Source organism: Gracilinanus agilis, chromosome 4, assembly GCF_016433145.1.
Source record: "Gracilinanus agilis isolate LMUSP501 chromosome 4, AgileGrace, whole genome shotgun sequence".
Classification (NCBI taxonomy): domain Eukaryota; kingdom Metazoa; phylum Chordata; class Mammalia; order Didelphimorphia; family Didelphidae; genus Gracilinanus; species Gracilinanus agilis.
In genome coordinates, this window is record NC_058133.1 from 427,155,807 (window position 1) to 427,175,817 (window position 20,011).

Consider the following 20,011-nt stretch of genomic DNA (forward strand, 5'->3'; position numbering starts at 1 on the left):
TGTTGGATGAAAATAAATGCCCTTTTTTCTTCCTATATGTTTGAAATAAATATCCTTTTGTAAAGCTAATTGGGGTTATGTTTAAATGGAGATTGGAGTGCTATTCACTTGTCACTTAACACTAAGAGAAATAACTATTGTGGGGCTTGAGTCATTAGTATTAAAAAAAGAGATATCCTTCAACCCTGAGTGTACCTCTAGAACCTAGAGGGGTTCTAATTATAGCAGCCTCACTCCAGGAGAAAAGGACCACAAAGTAACTCAGAACCAAGGGATAGCTCTATGAGTAAGGAAAGGAATGGGACATATTCAGAAATGACGGTTATATAAAAGCAAAAAGGGACAATATTTTTTAAAAGGAAAAAGAACTAATTAACAGGAATCAATAGAATAACTGCTAAGGTAAAATCCTGACAACTAGATGATGAGTCACAATGATTATCTTCCCAACCAGGCATTAGCTTACTATTTAATGGAGTTTTAAATCCTCAAAAGGTATAATGAGTCAATCAGCAATTGTCTATTAAGAACTTGCTATATGCTAAGCATTGTGTTTGGAACTATGGATACAAATATGAAGAAAAAAAGCAGAGGGGACAAATCTAGATGACAATCTCTTTGAAAAGAGATTTCAGTATGTCTGTAGATTAAAAAAAATAAGGAAAATCACCTATGTAGCTGTGTAGGATTGATGGGGAATAGGAGAGACTTAAGGCACTGAGACCAATGAGGAGGGAACTCAGCCCCCTAAGCAGAGTTAATAAAGACTAGAACTAAGAATGTGGGCTTTGTGGGTCCATAGAAGGATCAGATGTGGCACATGTTGTGGAAGTAGAAATGTCAAGATTTGACATCTGAATGGATATGTAGAGTGAGTAAAAGAGATAAGTTGAAGATAATTCCAAAGTTACAAACCTGAGAAATTATCATTATACTCTTGGGTCAGTAAGAGTATTCAGAAAGAGACTGCTTAGTGGAATACTCACATATTTAGGGGGCATGTAAACATTAATAAGCCAGCAAAAGAGACTGAGAAGGAGCACGGGAGAACAACAAGAACAACAGAAGGGGGAAGTGATTCTTAAGGTGGCTCTCAGCACAGTCAGTGGTGGAAGGTTGTTGGAGATTCTCATATAGGGCTTATTAAAAGAACTATATGAATATAATTATTAAAAAGAACAAGAGGGACTGGAAAATATACTGTGGGAAGCAAGCAATGACAGACTTGAAGAACAGGGAGGGTGCAAAGACAAGATCATGGGGAAGGCAAAGAACAGATTTAACAGAAATTCAAGAATAGAATTGGAAGAATATGAAAATATGAATGGAGGAAAAAACAGAGAAATCACAGTAGATAGGAGGGGGGAAGTGATGTTTTCAGAAGAAGCAGTTAGGTAATGATCTTATCTGACCTCAATTTTTACCATACAAGTCCACAAGTACCAAAGATGAGCACCCATAGTCTCAGAAAACCTCTTATGCTGTGAAGTAAATCATAATAAATCTGCAGTCTAAGTAGGAATTGAAAAAAATTAAGAATTAACAGGAAAAGGTATTCTTTTTTTTTCATATACCACTTTATTCCCTAATTAGTAAACTTTAAGAAAAAAGACACGTTCCTATGGCTTTAAGAACCCTTCAAAACACAGTTCTAACCTGCTTTTGGAGACATATTGTACACCCCTTTCCCAACTCTGTAGTAGGGTCAAACTGGCTTTGCTATTCCTCACACACAACAATCAACCTCCCCACTGGCAACCCATATTGGAATGAACTTCTTTCTATTCTCTACTTCAAAGAATCCTTATGCTCTGAGGAGGGAAGGGAGTTTTGGAGACCAGAAGGAAACTCCTACATTTCTTCTCTTGGATATAGTCCAAAATAGGCAAAGCCAAATTCTGGGAAGATGGGGGCTTAGATGCAGCAAAACTTCACACTTCTATACCCTTCCACACCAAGATTAAAAAAAAAAAATCTAACAACAGGCCAAACCTGGGGGAGCCTCCTGCTGGACAACTTAAGAGGTACTCCAAGAAAAAGGCCTGAATTCTTGAACTGCTGGGTTTGAGGGTAAGGAAGAAGAGGAATCCCAGAACTCCTCCCCATGTGCTGTGCTGAGTCTCCAGCAGCTCCTGGAATCTCTGGGAAAGCAAAAACACTGATCCAGAGAGAGGGCCTTGCTGGCATAGCTGAGCCAAGCTCAGGGCATTGAACACAGACATAGGGAGGTGGTTAGAGGAGAAGCACAAAGAGGCAACCTAGAGACAGCAAAAAACACTCCCTCTTGTCCCCTTACTCCCACCTCCCCCTTCTCTCCAGGTTTTAGCCTCAGGGCACATCAACACCAAGCTCTACAGATCACCACCACCACCCCATTTTAATCCCATCAATAGGACAGATAAGGAGTCTTCAGAGGGCAGGGAAACTCCAACACCCCTCCCACATAGACTGCAGAGAAAGAAGCTACAAACTTCTGTTGCCAACAGGGAAAGATCTTACATCGAAGTTCATTAAAACCATCTGCTTAACCTAATCAACTATCAGAGCAGAGAAGGCACAGGAAGGAAAAAAGGAAAAATATGAATAAATAACAGAAAAAGAAAAAAGAAATTATAATTGACATCTTCTTTCCAGGAAGTGAACTAAGAGCAAATGAAATAGAAGAACATCAAGAACTCCAAAGCAAAATCAAAGAAATTCTAGCAAATTGGTCATAGGCTTTGGAAGAACTCAAAATTCAATTAACTCAAGAGCTCAAAAAACAATCAAGAGAGGCTGAAGACAGTTGGAAAAAGGAAATACATGCACTAAAACAAGAAAATAGTGTCTTGAAATCCAAAATTGACCAGCTTGAAAATGAGGCAAAGAAGGTGAAAGATGACCTACAAAGAAAATCAGATGAGAAGGAGCATGACCAAAAAATCAGGGATGAAATTCAATCTTTAAAAATTAGAATTAAACAACTAGAAGCAAATGACTTCACAAGGCAGCAATAATATATAAAATCAAATCAAAAGAATGAAAAATTTGAGGAAAATATAAAACACTTCATTACCAAAACCTCACATCTTGAAAACAGATCTTGGAGAGACAATTTAAGAATTATTGGACTATCTGAACATCATTACAAAAGAAAAAGCCTGGACAATCATCCTATAGGAAATTATAGGAGAAAACTACCCTGAACATCCTTGAACAAGAGGGAAAAGTGGAGATTGAAAGAATCCACAGATCACCTGCTACATTTAATCCACAACTGACAACTCTCAGGGATATTTTAGCCAAATTCAAGAACTACCAGACCAAAGAAAAAATATTACAAGCTGCTAAGATAAAGTCATTCAGATACCAGGGAACCACAGAATAACACAGGATCTGGCTCCATCTACACTGAAGGACCAGAAGGCATGGAGTATAATATTCCAGAAAGTAAGGGAACTGGGTCTACAACCAAGAATCAACTACCCAGAAAAACTGACTATATATATTTTTTTTAATTTTTATTTTTTAGAAAAAAATTTGTTTCTATGGTTACATGATTCATGTTCTTACTCTCCCCCCCAACAACTGCCCCCCATAGCCTATTCAAATTTCCACTGGTTTCTTCATTGTGCCATCAATCAAGATTTATTTCCATATTATTGATAGTTGTACTAGGGTGGTTATTTAGAGTCTACATCGCAAATCATGTCCACATCAACCCATGCGTTCAAGCAGTTGTTTTTCTTCTGTGTTTCCACTCCTGTAGTTCTTCCTCTGAATGTGTGTAGAGTTCTCTTCCATAAATCCCTCAGAGTTGTCCTGTGTCATTGCATTGCTGTTAGTACAGAAGTCGATTACATTTGATTTTACCACAGTGTATCAGTCTCTGTGTACAATGTTCTCCTGGTTCTGCTCCTTTCACTCTCCATCAATTCCTGGAGGTCATTCCAGATCACATGGAATTCCTCCAATTTATTATTTCTTTGAGCACAATAGTATTCCATCATCAACAGATACCACAATTTGTTCAGGCATTCCCCAATTGATGGCATACCCTTGTTTTCCAGTTTTTTGCGACCACAAAGAATGAGGCTATAAATATTTTTGTAAATATTTTTGTACACCACAAAGAATGAGGATATAAATATTTTTCTCTATGATCTCTTTGGGGGTACAAATCCAGCAATGGTATGGCTGGATCAAAGGGCAGGCAATATTTTAGCTCTCTTTGGGCATAGTTCCAAATTGCCATCCAGAATGGTTGGATCAATTCACAACTCCACCAGCAGTGCATTAATGTCCCAATTTTGTCACAACCCCCCCAATAGGCCACTGTTCATTTTAAAGAAGATAGCAGAATGCCAAATAGGCTAAATTTCATACCTGCATTAAATGTGAGCTCTTCAGTCGGGGACACAGCCTTTTTGAGAATCCTGGGATATGGTAAAGATTCTGGAAAATTTAGTTGTATTTCAGACTTAGTAAATCTCATCACAGACAGTCAATGATCCAGCAATTTTAATGAAGAGGAAACAGTCTTAGTAGCATACACAAGACTTTTAAACTGTCATTAGAGATTACTCTGGCCTTGAAGAGTCACTAGTTTTGCACCAGATATTTTTGCTTCTTTATAAACAGTGATAACTTCCCAACGTATATATTATATATATGTAAAATATATATATATAATATGTATGTACATATGTATGTATATATGTGTATACATATATAAAGAGAGATAGACACATAGATAGATAGACAGATACATCTCTATATCTCTATATCTCAAATAGTACTTCTCCTAAGAGGAAATGAGGAATGCATTATTTGGTATTAACAAATTATAGAAACCATCTTTTCCTGAGAAGCTATGCCATTATGAACGTGGTTGACTGACAAAAATGCCCCAGAGATCAAAACAACAGATCTACCCTACCAAGCACAGGGGTTTTATTATAGAGTAATAAGATACACAAGATCAAGAATAGCATTATAAAAAAAAAAAAACAAAAATTAAATACATGATGATGATCTCATTCACAAATTGTAATCCTGCATTAAATATGAATCCTTCAGTCAGTAGTTTTGCCTTATTGAAAATCAGGCGTTATTGTTGAGATTTCAGGAAAAGTACCTTTTTACATTTCAGACTTAGTCTATCTTACTACAAACAGATGGAAAAACATAAATATGTCACTGTCTAATTGGAAATTCACCACCAGGATTCTCAGGAGCCAAGGAGGAGAAGCACTAATTATTGATACTTGAGAGAACAGTCTAGGATTTGAGGACTGCCATAGGAAAACATTTCAAGAAAAAGAATGATTCCTCTGGGTTCAGAGTTATTAACCACAAATGACAGGAGTTGAAATTATTTATTCTAGCAACCTTGATTATTTACTCAGGGTATCCATTTATTTTTAATATTCTATTACCGCATTTTCATGTTGGATACCAAAGGATCTCACAATGCATTCTGCTTTTTAATATCCTTTCAACCATTTTTTATCTTTGATTACTTTTTAATACTTAAAAAAGATCCATTTCCCCCTATCAGTATGGCTACTCAAACCATCAGCACTAAATGAAATTCATCCATGCATTAGCAGAATTAATTTTTTCAGTTTCTACAACTTTTTTTTGCTTTCCTAGTATGGTAGGACCTGCCAAAACATAGTGTTATATACGTAATATTAGAAAACAAAGTCAACAGTGAGGTAGTGAAGTATTAGTGATAATCCTAATCTTTCTCCTCACCTAATTATTTTACAGCAAAGTTACCTCAATGTATCTAATTCTTGAGTGGGGGAAAAGAGAGAGAAGGAAAGAAAGAGACACACAGAGAGAGACAGAGAGAGAGAGAGAGAAAGAGACAGACAGACAGACAGACAGAGACAGAGAGAGAAAGAGAAAATAAAAAAAAGAGAAGTTATTATACCTAGCAATTTAAGAGGTAGCTGGTCAACCAAAAGGAAAAAGAGACTAAAAAGGGAAACATTCTACAAATTCTGTTTTACAAACCTCCTTAGTCCAATTTTCAAGTAATATTTTAGTGTCTCTTGGAAAAAATTGATTTATATAATGTATGTTAATGTAAATTTATTTTTTATGTAGTTGCATATAGAAATTTAAAATAAATAATCCACAGCAATCTGAGTGTATGCAAAGAATGGATTTATATTTTTATTTACATATAAACTACATAAACATTGAAATGTATACATAAAATTTTAAGATATAAAATATATTTCAGTAAGGTATGAGGCTTAATGTCAGATAAGAGTGTTTATTATAAATAAAAGCATACATATGAAGCAAAGTTTAGATCCTAAAATTTCCCTTGTCATTAAAAAAGACTTCAAGTCAGGGATTTTTATATCAAGTTCTTAATTTTCAAAAACAATGAATCAACATTTATATGTATAAACTTTGACTGATGAAATCTCTGCATGCAGTCACAAAAAGGATAACAAGAATAAAAATTTAAATAGCCAAACATGAAATGATTCAGACTTGTAATACTATTGTTTGTACTTTAAAATAGGCAAATGAGGTATGTGAAGATTACAGGAGCTGCACTAAAAATGTAATTACCAATTACTCTGGGTCTATTCCATTTCTATACAATGGGAATGCAGTGAAGATATGTCCATGGTGGCTTTTTGCTTTATTCTAACCAATTAACAGGCTATTTGATATGACAGTAATTAGACACCTCAGCTGGAAGAAGATCATTATGTCTTAATGAGATGATTAAAAACAACAAAAAATGTGGCTCTCACAAAATATTAGCATGTATTGTAGGTACCTTTAGTACAGTTTATTTTATTACTTTAACTCGTTGTGCCTTGCCAGTCCATATAAATAGTCTTCCAATCATAAATGTGCACTGGCAAATTACACGACCTGAGCATAAAATAACTATTTTTAAAGGATCAGCTCTAAGCTTTGGCAGTATTTATTTTGGAAATGTTTACCTGCTTCTCCGACATGACAAGTTACAATTGCAGTATAATATCATAAATCATTTGCTCAGCAACATTACACATTTGGCCAGAATCTAAGCTTAAATATTGTCATGTATTTCCAGACAAAGTTTTAAAGTTATGAACCTTATATACAAATTTTTATTGAATGAGGTATATAGATAAAAATATAGGCTATGAACAGGAATGATCTTAAGCATGGACTGGTAAGTAGATGGTATAATTTCAGGGGGTTCTGAAGTATTCTCTATTAATCTTACTTTGGAAAAAAGGATTAAAATATTATTTCTAGGAAGTCCTTGTTAAAATACAAATATGTTACCTGGAAAGGGTAACAAAGTCATCATCAACCACTATTAGTACCAGCACAGATTAATTTATAGGATCAGTTAACAAAATATAGGGCCCCGTGGAAAACTAGAAATCAAACACATTATTTTATATGAGGAAAGCAAAAGTCATAAGGAGCGACAGTGAAATCAGCATGATGGACTGAGTAGAAAAATACATTTCCAGTCAGAAAGAACTGGTACAGTCCCAGCTCTGCTGTACCTGATACAACTTGTATAACCTAGAGGAAGTCATTTATTTTTTCTAAGTTTTATCTTTAAAATGAGAATTTTATTTCCCATTTGCTCCCCTCTTTGGATTCAACACCATCATGACCTCCTTCTGATCTGATCCTTCCCTCATTTAAAAAAAAAAAAAAAGGTCATCACCAGGAAACTCATCATCACAAAGATTGTATCACCTGTGGTATTCATACCTCATCATTATATTCAGCTGATTCTTCTTCCTCTCCAAATGGAGAGATGAAAGGTAGACTCCTCCCAAAACCTCCTTTTAAAGAGGGCTCAGAAACTCAGCCAACTTGTCATTTTCTTCACTTCCCATCACACCCCTGAACCAGATCCCTACTTTTTCCCTCACCTTGTTTCATCTTCCTCTGTGTGAGTTGTTTTACTCCTTTAGATTGTAAGCTCCTTGAGGGCAAGGATTGCCTTTTTATTTCTTATTCATATCCCCAGCATTGGTCACAGTGCTTGGCACATAGTGAATACATAATAAATGTTTGTTGTAGTATACTGTATTATATAGAATAAAAACACTTTCACAACAAATCTCAATAAGGTGAAATGAGATAATGTAAACTACTCTGTGAATATAAAATGCTTTCTAAAGTATTACTTATTTTAAGTCATCATAGGAGCATGCATTGATATCTGTTTTGCTGATGATTGAAATTGAACAATTACAGGACACCTGCTTTTATTATATTTATAAAATGTCCTAGGGAGGGATAACACACTAATTCATTTAAGTAATTTATGATATTATTTCAACCTGACAGCTAGCTAAGAGCAGTTTTAAACAAGGAAATAAAGGACAATGATTAAGCAATAGGTCCAACGGCCAGGATATCATTTAGAATTGGCAGTTTAGGTGATAATATCATAGTAGAAACCTTGGAAAGCCAACAGCAACATGATATGATGAGCATCTGGGTGGGAGAAATTATTGAAGTGTACCAAATATGAGCTTTGCTTGCTTCAAAATTTCATGTTAGGTCTACCTGTTCATCAATCTGTGTGTCTGTCTCAATACAAAGTGTGAAATGCTAATTTGAAAAATCTCAAAGCTGTGATAATGAAAGTATAATGTCAAGAACAATGGAGTTGTCACTATACAGAGCACTGGTCATATCACTTCTGATATATAGTTTTCAGCTTGGGGAATCACATTGTAAAAGGAAACTGATGAATTGGAGCTCATGACAGTAGAGCAACAGGTTGAGAAAAGTTCCAGAAGCCATACTATACAAGGTTACATTTGAAAAGAACTGGAGGGAAAAAAATTCATGGAAGATGTAACTTTTTTGAATATCTGAAGGGTTGTCAATTGAAAGAAGTAGGTAATATGTGTAGCCCTAAAGGATAAAACTCTACCCAAATGGTGGAAGTTACAACTGGGTAGTTTTGGGGCCTAATACAAAGAATTTTCTAATAATCAGAACTGGATAGGAGGTATTGAGTCTATACTTATAAGCTGTACAAATTCTGGAGGAATCATAGGCCAGAATATGTACTTACAATTCCAGATGTAAAATATCAAAGATGAGAAAACCATTGATTCCCAATTATGTGTTTAGAACTTTATGGAAAGAATTTGCATGATGCTATTACTCAAGAAATTTCTAAACATAAAATTACATATTGTCTGATAAACAAAAGGATGTGATAAAAAGTCCCATGAATATAAGAAAGTAGCATTAAAGAAAAAAATGCTACAAAGAACACTAATGTTTATATTTCCTTTATTGACTATCCCAAAGCCTTTGATTTAGTTACACACTCATTGCTTAGTCATTTTCTACAAGTATACAAAATATATCTAATATAAAGAAAATACCAAAATATTAGATATTTACATGGGAAAATGTCCTCCATTTAAAAGAGAATTGTTAAAGTAAGTATCTATTTAAAAATTGTTCTCTATGTCATCTACAAAACACCACGAGCAACTGATATAAAATATGGACTCTTTCAAGGACAAAAATTTAAGTCTCACTTGATTTTTTCCAAACCTTATATCTATTTTAGTATTGATTATTCTAATATGTTGTCACCTGTAGCATTTGCTGAATGTGAGGTAAAAGCTCAGATACATTTTGATGAGCATTTCTTTTATGATTAATTGTATAGCACATTCTTATGGATTGTCGTTAATAGTTTGCAATTATATTTAAAGAACCTTTTATGGCCTTTAAACACTAACCTTAATGAGAAATTGCTTTTGCTTTTTTATATTTCTATTACTTGCCAACAAATATTACATAACAAACACATATAAAAGATTTTTTCACTCCTGATCACTTTACTTCTTATCATGATTACATTGTGTATATAAGAAATATTTTCAGTTCAACATGATTGAAATAATGTATCTTATCTTTTGGTGTAGGTGAGAATTTATAGTTTTCAATGCAGTATTTAAAAACTTAATTACCTAGTTGGAGAAAGTTGAATCCTTAATAGAAAGCATCTCTAAAGAAGTAAAGGAGAGATCAATAGATTTGGAATTGCAAAGTATTGAAATGAAGAAAAACATTGTAGAAAAGAATGAAAAGACAACAATGTAAAAGAAAGCCCAAATTATATGTGTGTGTGTGTGTGTGTGTGTGTGTTTGTGTATGTCAAATATAATACTGCTAAAGACAGAAAGGCAAAGAGACAAATTAAGGATTATTAATCTCCCAGAAGAATGTGAAAAATAAAAACATCAATAACCACAAATTAGGAATTAAGGAAATTAGGAAATGAGACAATAAAAAGCCTTTTGAATATAAGAGAATGACTTTTCTAATGAAGAAACTAAGGCATTAGTGCCCAGGCTGTCAGGCTGTGTCAAAAGACCTGAGAGTTCCATAATGGAATGAAGCTGGGATTTTGAAAAATTGGTTAGTTTGACCAAGCTGGAGAGAAGCAGGTTTTTTGGCTGTGTGGTCCAGCTTTGCCAAATATCCAAGGAGCTGTCAGTGTGGGATTGTGGGAGACCAATAAGAGAAACAGAGTCTCAAATAGATATTTTTATCTGGACCCCATTGAAAGCTACTCTGCTGGTCAGAGCCAGGCAGGTTGGGCTATATAAGATAAAAATCCGAGATTCCTCTTTGGCCCCTTTTATGATCCACACCTTTTCTTATTGGAAAAACATTATAGTCTTATTGGAAAGCTGTAGGTTCCTAGCAAATCAACAGTCAAGATGCTACCATTCTTTCCTTTGCTCAGAAATACGTGGGCTATCACTGAGAAGAGGACACTCCAAGCAACAATCATGGCCTAGGTTGAGGAAAGGTCTGGATTATCTGTTGGCGGACAGCAGATTTATCTACCTTATTCCCTAGAGTCTGTTTTGGATTAACTAGCTGTTTATTGGTCTTATACCTGGTTCCTGTGGCATCTATGATCATCTTTGGGGAATCACTGAATTAGTACAGTGAAAAGCCCTCCTCTCCAGCCTCTCCTATTTTAGTTAGGGTTTAGCTTAGCTTAGATCTTAGTTTAGTTAAACCATTAGGGCTATTCCTTAATATAGAAACCCCTCTCTCCAACTTCCCTCATTTAATACCAATAAACCCAGTTTGTCAGTACTTCCTGCCTCCTCTAAGCTATAAGAACCCACTTCATTGGTTTTCCCTGGTTGGTAGATTGTCAGTTAGCTGACCAACTGTCATTCCCAAACCTCACATCCCCATTTGGTTTGCCTGTGTTTATCTGTCAGTCCTTCCCTTGTGAGATGTGAGAGTGTTCCCAGTTTGTCTGGCATCTAATTATCCACCTATTCCCAGTATCATCTTTTCACTTCTGAATACAAACAGCAAAGCAGAAATGAAGATCTAAACATTTTACTCAAAAAAAAATCTCAAAACTCCATTGCAAAGTAGATAAATTTGGATTTTAGTAACAAATATCTAATTTTAAAAAAGAAACGTAGAAGGATTTTCAAATAAAGACTGAAATAAATATAAATAAAATAAAGTTATTCTACACATAGGAAAAATTATCAAAGGTAACAGAACAATATATTCTGTCAAGCAAAAGAACTAGAATTGCAGCCCCAAAGGACCCATCCTGCAAAACTAAGCCTAAGCCTCAATGAAAAATATACAAATTCAATAAGAGGGAACTGAGGCATTATGGCAAAAATAGCAATAAAGAAATTTTCCTTTTTTCTTTGATCTCTTTCACTTATAGGTGACAAGTCTAGTAATGGTATTTTAAGATTTAAATTTAAATTTTTAAATTTTAACTTTATTAAATTTAAATTTGTTAGTTTGAGATCTGGTATTGTTAAGAGTGCCTTCATTTCCATTTCTTTTTATAATTTTCCTTGAGATTCTTAGCCTTTCTTTTCTTCATATGAATTTTGTTATTTTTTTCATTCTATAAACTTTTTTCTAGTTCTATAAAAATAGTCCTTTGGTAGTTTGATTAGTATGGCACTAAATAAATCATGAGATCACAGAAAGAGGAAAAAGCCAGTTATATATGAAAATATTTATAGAAGCTCTTTTTGTGGAGACTAAAAAAACTAAATGCCCATTAATTGAGGAACAACTGAATACAATGTAGTAGATTACTGTGACAGATTATTAATGTGACATAAGAAATGTAGAAACAGTTGATTACCAAAGAGACTTTGAAAGGTTTATAAGAACTGATATGGAATGAAGCAGGTTTAACAAAAAGAATAACAAACTATAATATTAATATCAAAAAGAGTAATTTTGAGAACTATAATAAACTGAATGAAGAATTAAATTAACAGAAATTGCAAAAAATTATATAAAAACAATAAAACTGAAAAATTACTTTGAAAGTTGTACAAATTTTGATCAATTTATGCTATCTATCAGTATAGGAACATGACAGATTTTATGTGCAGAATAAGCCATACATCCAAAATTACATGTATAAATACATATTTACATGCCATTGAAGGGATTTATTTTTCTTGACTATGTATGTTTATTACCTGAAATTCATTTTTTCCTCAATGGGATTTATACTGGCAGGTACAGAAAATACATTTGTTATTTTTTTAATAACTAGAGACATGGAAGTTGGTACAGATATAAAATTGATTCATTTTCAGATAAAGTCATTGTGTTATTAGTTTTTACTTAAATGTTTTAATTTGTTACAAGAGGTCTCTCATGATGTAGAACTAATTTCTGTTTGTAACAGAGAAACAAAACCATGAAACAAACAACAAAAACAGATGTGAGCAACATTCTTCTCTTTTTTTTCTTTTTTTTAAAACCCTTACCTTCCATCTTGGAGTCAATACTGTGTTTTAGCTCCAAGGCAGAACAGTAGTAAGGGTAGGCAATGGGGGTCAAGTGACTTGCCCAGGGTCACACAGCTGGGAAGTGTCTGAGGCCAGATTTTAACCTAGGACCTCCCATCTGTAGGCCTGGCTCTCAATCCACTGAGCTACCCAGCTGCCCCCAACATACTTCTCTTGCATAACATTCCGAATGAAAATTTAACAAAACGTAAATATATTTACCAATGAAAAATCAATTAATTTAACTGATTGCTCTAAGTTAAGAAATTATTATAAAAAGGAAAGAAAGACTGATGAAAAGTAAGACAAGAACTGAAACACTATAGCCAAAAAAAAGAAGAAAAAAAAAACTCTACCTCACCTACAGGTAAATGAATATATTTTGTGAGGCACAATATTAGAATAGGATGGCACATGAATATAGGGAGAAGCAGAATTGATGCATCCCTACCTGTGGGTAAATAGTAAATAGGATGTGATTTCTTGGAAAAGAGGTAACAGAATAGGACTGAATCTAGTAAATTGAAAACAAACAGTGGAGATAGTACTCACTCCAGTATGGATGAGATGCTAAAGAGTTCCAATTGCAAATTGGAACCATAGAATGAGTTAAATTGGGGGGCTACAAACAAATTGGGAGGCCACCTTCTCTGAATATTGCAGTTCCCTGACCCAGGGGAATGTATCCTGATCCCCAAAATAGGGATGCGTGAGTTCCTATAAACAGCCAGTTCCCACAATGGTTGGGAGAAAGCAGACCCAGGGATAATATGGCTTTGGGATGGAAATGATCATTGGAAAGCAGAAAGTAGATCTAGGCCATACCATTTAGGATGCAATGTAATTTCTACCATATAGTGCTGCTTCTGGATAATACTGCTCTTTATTCATGAATTGATACTTTTAAGAATGAGACACAGCAAGAAAGAAAAAGGATGATGAAGCCAGATCTATAAATTTAGTAATATAAAAACTTGTTAGAGAAGGGATTTCAAATCCTGTACTTCCAAAGTTCAAACCCCAGGAAGGTCACAGAAACTAATAAATGCATAAATAAGAACATGATCCACTATGCACATAACAAAATTTCAGAACAGACAAAAATAAGATATTTAATAAAAATAGGATACAGTAAATAAAAACTTCTTTGAAAATTGGGCAATAAAAAGAAAATTAATGAACATAATTTGATGAGAAGAAGGATAATCTTGAACTACTTAACAAAGAAAGAAAAATTATAGTAAAACCCCAAGTCTGGTGAAAGGGTGAGCAGAATGAAGCAGGAAGGGGAATAAAGCCTTTGGGAACAGAGTTGAAAACAAAGTACCTCAAACAAAATTAATTACAGAGAGAAAAAGTAAAATGACAAAAACAAATCTGAAGAAAAACAATATTATAGAAATAAAGGGTGGAAAAATATTACAAACCCATGGCTTTAACTGTGAATTGACTAAATCCAATAACATTATATGCAGAATTGAATTTTTCATAGTCCAAAGTCAAATGGATATAAGAAATACAACTAAAAAGCAAAGGCACACACACAAACAAAACCATATACCAGTCTTAACACTTATTTTAGGCCTGATAAAATGAATGACATTGGATAGAAAAGATGTACAAACAGAATATGCTAGGTTCATCACTCTAAGTAGGCTATGGAAAAAATTTATACTTCTTTATTCAAATGGAAAAAAAGGACTGAAAGATGTTTTCAGAGAACATAACAACAAGGTTAAAATTTACTGAAATCCTTTTGGACTAAAAAGACTTTTTTTTTCCTGACAGCTAGTATATGCCATTAGTGAAAGGGATTTCTCTCTGCATGTAGCCTATAAAGTATCTAAGAACCAAGAATGGATCAAATGATACTCCATAGGTAACATCCATATGAATATGATCAATGAAATACCAAGTAGGCATCCAACAAATTACTGAGTCAATGAAATTTGATTTTAGAATTGGAGGTATAAATGATAGAAATGTCATTCATGGGTAATTGTAACAAAAATTATAGGAAGATATTCTTTAAGAATGTAGATTTGCTGGTTGATAGAGATTATACAATAAAATGATGGAAACCACAACATATCACTGAAGGTTGCTAAAATTTAGCATATACCCAATACCAAAAAATATGTCAGGTGGCTAATATTTTACACAAGAAGCTCATAATCCTTTTTATGCTAACATATGAGAAATCTCCACATCTCAAATAGAAACCTATGAGGTCAATAATTTAAAAAATAAACTATATTCATAATTTCAAAATTGTACAGAATGAAATACTTTCAAAATATAGTAGCCTAAGATAAAATCATGTGGGAACAGAATAAGGTAGATATCAACTCACTCTATCAACTCACTCCTTCTATCTATTACTAGAGTTAACCTGACAATGCTATCAGTGATTCATAGCAGATAAATTTATACCTTGATAATGTTATTCAATTAAAGGAAGTAGTCATTTAATCCCCTTACACAATAGTTTATAGAACATGAAATGTTAAAAATTAATTCAGAAAAGTGACTTTTTCTCTAACCATTTCTATTTTAACCTCATAAAAAACATAACAGAGTTGAAGATGGTGAAGACTATCAAAACTGAAATTTACATAGGACTCTAGGGTTGGCAAAGTACTTTCTGTTCATGATCTCATTTGATGCTCACAACAACACTAATTAGGGAAGTAATGTAGGCATTAATTAACATGACCAATTTATAAATGAGGGAATTGAGTCTCTAAGAGAAAAAGTCTTTAAGAGTCTGGTCCATGGTCACATAGCTAGTAAAAATCATAAGTAAGATTTAAACCTAGGTCAGTACTGATTCAAATTCTGGAGTTCTCTGTATCAATTAATTGCTCTGTTCTTAATTTCCAGAAAAAAAGATGTCAGGTGGCTAATATTTTATACCAGAAACTCATAATCCTTTTTACACTAACATAATGCAAATCTCCACAGGTCAAATAAAAAACCTATATGCTCAGTAATTTAAAAAATAAAGTATATTTTAACCAGTTTCATTAAAGATAAAACTATTTCCCATAACCTGGATGTAAAATATCCACAAAATAGCTATATTTTTCTCTACCAATATCACACAGAGAACAACTAGGAAACCTCCTATAATTTTAAAAAATCATCATATAAATTCTGGTTACTATTGTAAATTTTTTAAACCCTAATATTCTTTATATATATATATACATATATATATATATCCTTCTATATTAATTTTATTTGTTACAGGGCTAGGCAATGGGGGTTAAGTGACTTGCCCAGGGTCACACAGCTAGGAAGTGTCTGAGGCCAGATTCGAACCCAGGACCTCCCGTCTCTAGTCCTGACTCTCAATCCACTGAGCCATCCAGCTGCCCCCTACTATTGTAAATTTTAAAGTCAAATCACATTTGATTTTGGAATGGATTAAATGATACTTTAGATAGCAGAATTAATTCCTTATTAGGTTATAATCAAATTAACTTATATTTCCTAATCATACAACAACTGACAGCAAGAGAAGATGACCCAAAAGCCTCCTACATATCAGGATGAAGGTAGCCTGATATAACAATGGCACATTTAGGTGCTTATATCCACCCTTCAATGAAATACACACTTTTTAGCCCAAAATTTAAAACCTTCTACAATATACTTATCATTCTTTCATACTGTTCCACTTCACATACTTTTTATACCTAAATTGCATATTTCTTGAATTGAATATTCTGCTTCTTACCTCCACACTAAAAAAAAAAAACAAACTTACACTACTCATCACCTACCCAGAGCTGAAAAACATGTGTTCATCTTTGCTTTCAAGAATTCTTATATTCATTCAGAGCTCAATTCATATCCCATCTGTAGTCATATCCTCAGCATTGCTCTCCAAGATTATGAATTCTTTCCTTTCTCAGATTTTTTTAACTTTTACCTTATTTCTTAGAATCAATACTGTGTATTTGTTTCAAGGAAGAAGAGCAGTAAGAGATAGGCAATGGGGGTTCAGTAACTTGCTAAAAGGTCACACAGCTAGGAAGTATCTGAGGTCAGATTTTAACCCAGGACCTTCCATTTCTAGGTCTGGCTCTCAATTTACTGAGCAACCTAGCTGAATCTGTTTTCTCAGATTTTTCTTAATGAATTTTGACTAAATTTATCCATTGTTCCCATCACTTCCTATTAATATATAATGCTTCTTTGAACATATTTACTGTTCATCTCCACCTTTTCTACTCCCTCTCACTGTATGTTTCCTAAGAGTAGAGATTATAATTTTTAAAGCATATAATCTCAGTACCTATCCAATTTAGTACATTGTAGGTATTTAATGTCTATTGGACCATAGGATTTAGAACTTGAAGGGACATTCATTTATGAGACATGCAGAATTGGCAGAGCCAAGACTTAATCGAAATAAACTCTACTGCAATTATTTCAATAATGACAAAATACCATTAGATGTGGCATAAAGAAAACTGACCCAAGAATCATGAGACCCAGGTTCTGGTCCCATGTGTTGGATGTCAAATAAGTTCTAAATTTGGAGTTAAGAACCCTGATTTGAATAGCTCTGATATTAGTTTATTAATCAATACTTCAGTGCCAGTCTCATCATATGGACAATGGGGATAATAATACTGTACTACAGGTTTGTTGTGGGAAAGCTCTTGGTAAAGTTTAAAGAGCTATATCAATATATTATTATCATATAACTTGTTGGTACTTCTATTTCCTCAGGGTTTTAATTGTGAGAGGAAATCTCAAAGATCTTTTCCAGTTTTGAAAATTCTATAAAATTAAGAATTTGCGCTCTTTCTTAAAAAATAATTTTCAGGGTTTAATTCACTAATATTTAAAATTATAATCTTGTCAACCTATTTGACTTTACCGAACTCTCACTTCTCTCCTATAAACCTGATGCCAGCACTTGGAAAGACCGCTGTTTTTTTCCATTAGGCTGCCTGATAGTTTTAAGAACAGTATGCTAGTGCTTACTTCAAATGAATTTTGGACACTACATATTTCTATGTTGTTTTCTTCCTCACACATAATATCCCCAAACCTAAAAACAAGATGTTTATCTTTTTGATAGACAAGCAATTAACTTTGGTGGTGGTGGTGGGGGGGAATCTAACAGCAGTAAAGTACATCTGTTAGGGCATTGGTAATAAATAGGAATTTTTGACAGCCAAACATTATAGCCTTGCATTTGTTATGCCCTAGGCAAAGGCTGTGTCAGCACTTTTATTATAAAGCAAGGGGATTATCAATCTGCAATAAAACTCTCTTTTAGACTGAAACTTATTTAGATTCATAGCTCCCAAAGAATCTTTGCTTCTCTAAATGTAGTATCGTGGATTTGCCTCCACAAGTTTCTCTATGGGAAAAATATATGAAGGCTTCTTACATAATTACAGAAATATCTGATTTACTATATACTAAGCGATGATTCATTAAGGTGTGTTTTTCCATGCAAAGCCAAAAACAAAACCAGCATAATAGCTTTGTTCCTGAAGAATGCTTTGGAGGGTAGTCCATTTCTTTTTTTGTTTGTTTGTTTTGTTTTTGTTTTTGTTTTTTTTATTTTAAACTCTTAACTTCTATGTATTGACTTATAGGTGGAAGAGTTGTAAGGGTAGGCAATGGGAGTCAAGTGACTTGCCTAGGGTCACACAGCTGGGAAGTGTCTGAGGCCGGATTTGAACCTAGGACCTCCAGTCTCTAGGCCTGGCTCTCAATCCACTGAGCTACCCAGCTGCCCCCCGGGGTAGTCCATTTCTTCCTAAATCAAAGGTATTTGTTTGGGGCCATTTACTAGATAACTCATTATTATCCCTGAATTATAATGGCAGTGCATTACAGGGTCCCCTTCAATAGGGTCTGCAGTTTTACAAGGCGGTAATATCAAATCATCCAAAAATTAAAATTAATTCTAAAAATTATTTAAATGATTCCATTAACAAAATAACATGTGCACAGCATTAGATTATTATTAGGCTTGCCATGTTTTCTAAATATGAACATGAAAACCAGCATAACAAATACCATGATGTTGTTGTTTGGATACTTAAATTCATTTTGATAAGACTTAATTTAGACGCACTTAATGGCAGAAAATTTTAAAATCATTTTATAACTATTAGTTTGGAAATCATAATAATAGATTTATTGGGCTCAGAAACTTTTATTTAGTTAGTTTCCTCTCATCTTCTAATAAAATTGAAGGGAGTCTATGCAAGGCAAATAATCTTTTTCTCATTTTATATAGACATAAATTAAATAATTTGTGTGATATATCTTTGGACCTGCTTTTGAAACATATAAAAAAGAATTACTATTTGGAATCTTGCTTCTTTCATCTCTCAGATCTGTTTATGGGTAATCCATTACATCCTTTTGTGAATATAATCTGTGCCTCATAAGAGTTCATCATGACATGTTATGACCAATATGTCATGCTTTATTTTTCTTACCATGATCTTGTGCTTAGGAGGAGTCATGATTCTTAATATAAATACTTTTCAAAGAAGTATTTTGAGTTTATTGTAGTTCCCAAAATTATATTATATATTCTAGTCTGCAATGGTTAATGTATTGGTATTAGATAAGTACAATAATTAATAATCATTGATCACTAAAGGATGATAATAGGTTTCATTTATAGCACCTAAAGGTTTACAATGTGTTTCAAATATGTTAATCCATTTTAATATTAACTAAATTGAAACTAGAAATTTTGAAAGTATAATTCAATAAGTTAGGATCCTAAATTTAGAGCTAGAAGAAGTCTTAGAGGTCTAGTCTAATGATTTATTTTAAAATTAAGGAAATTTCTAATGAGATCAAATGATTTACCAAAAGTCACACAGGCAGTAAATGGAAGGTGCAGAATAAGTATTCAGATTCTCTGAATCTAAGATAAACACTCCTTCTACTACACTTAAGAAGGCAGTGAGACTGGTACTTTTAACTGTAAGTAAAGTATTACCTATAGATTTAGGATACCCTTTAAGTTCTTAAATAAAGAAGCAGGGAAATTCACCCTTGGAAAAGATAACATGAACCTCATTGCAATGGGGACAAATCAGAAGTGTTTCTTAGTATAATGGAAAGAGGAATGTAATCAGAGTAAGAGAACCTGGGTTTGGATTTAAATTTGCTACCTGAGAGATCAGAGGCAAAGTCAC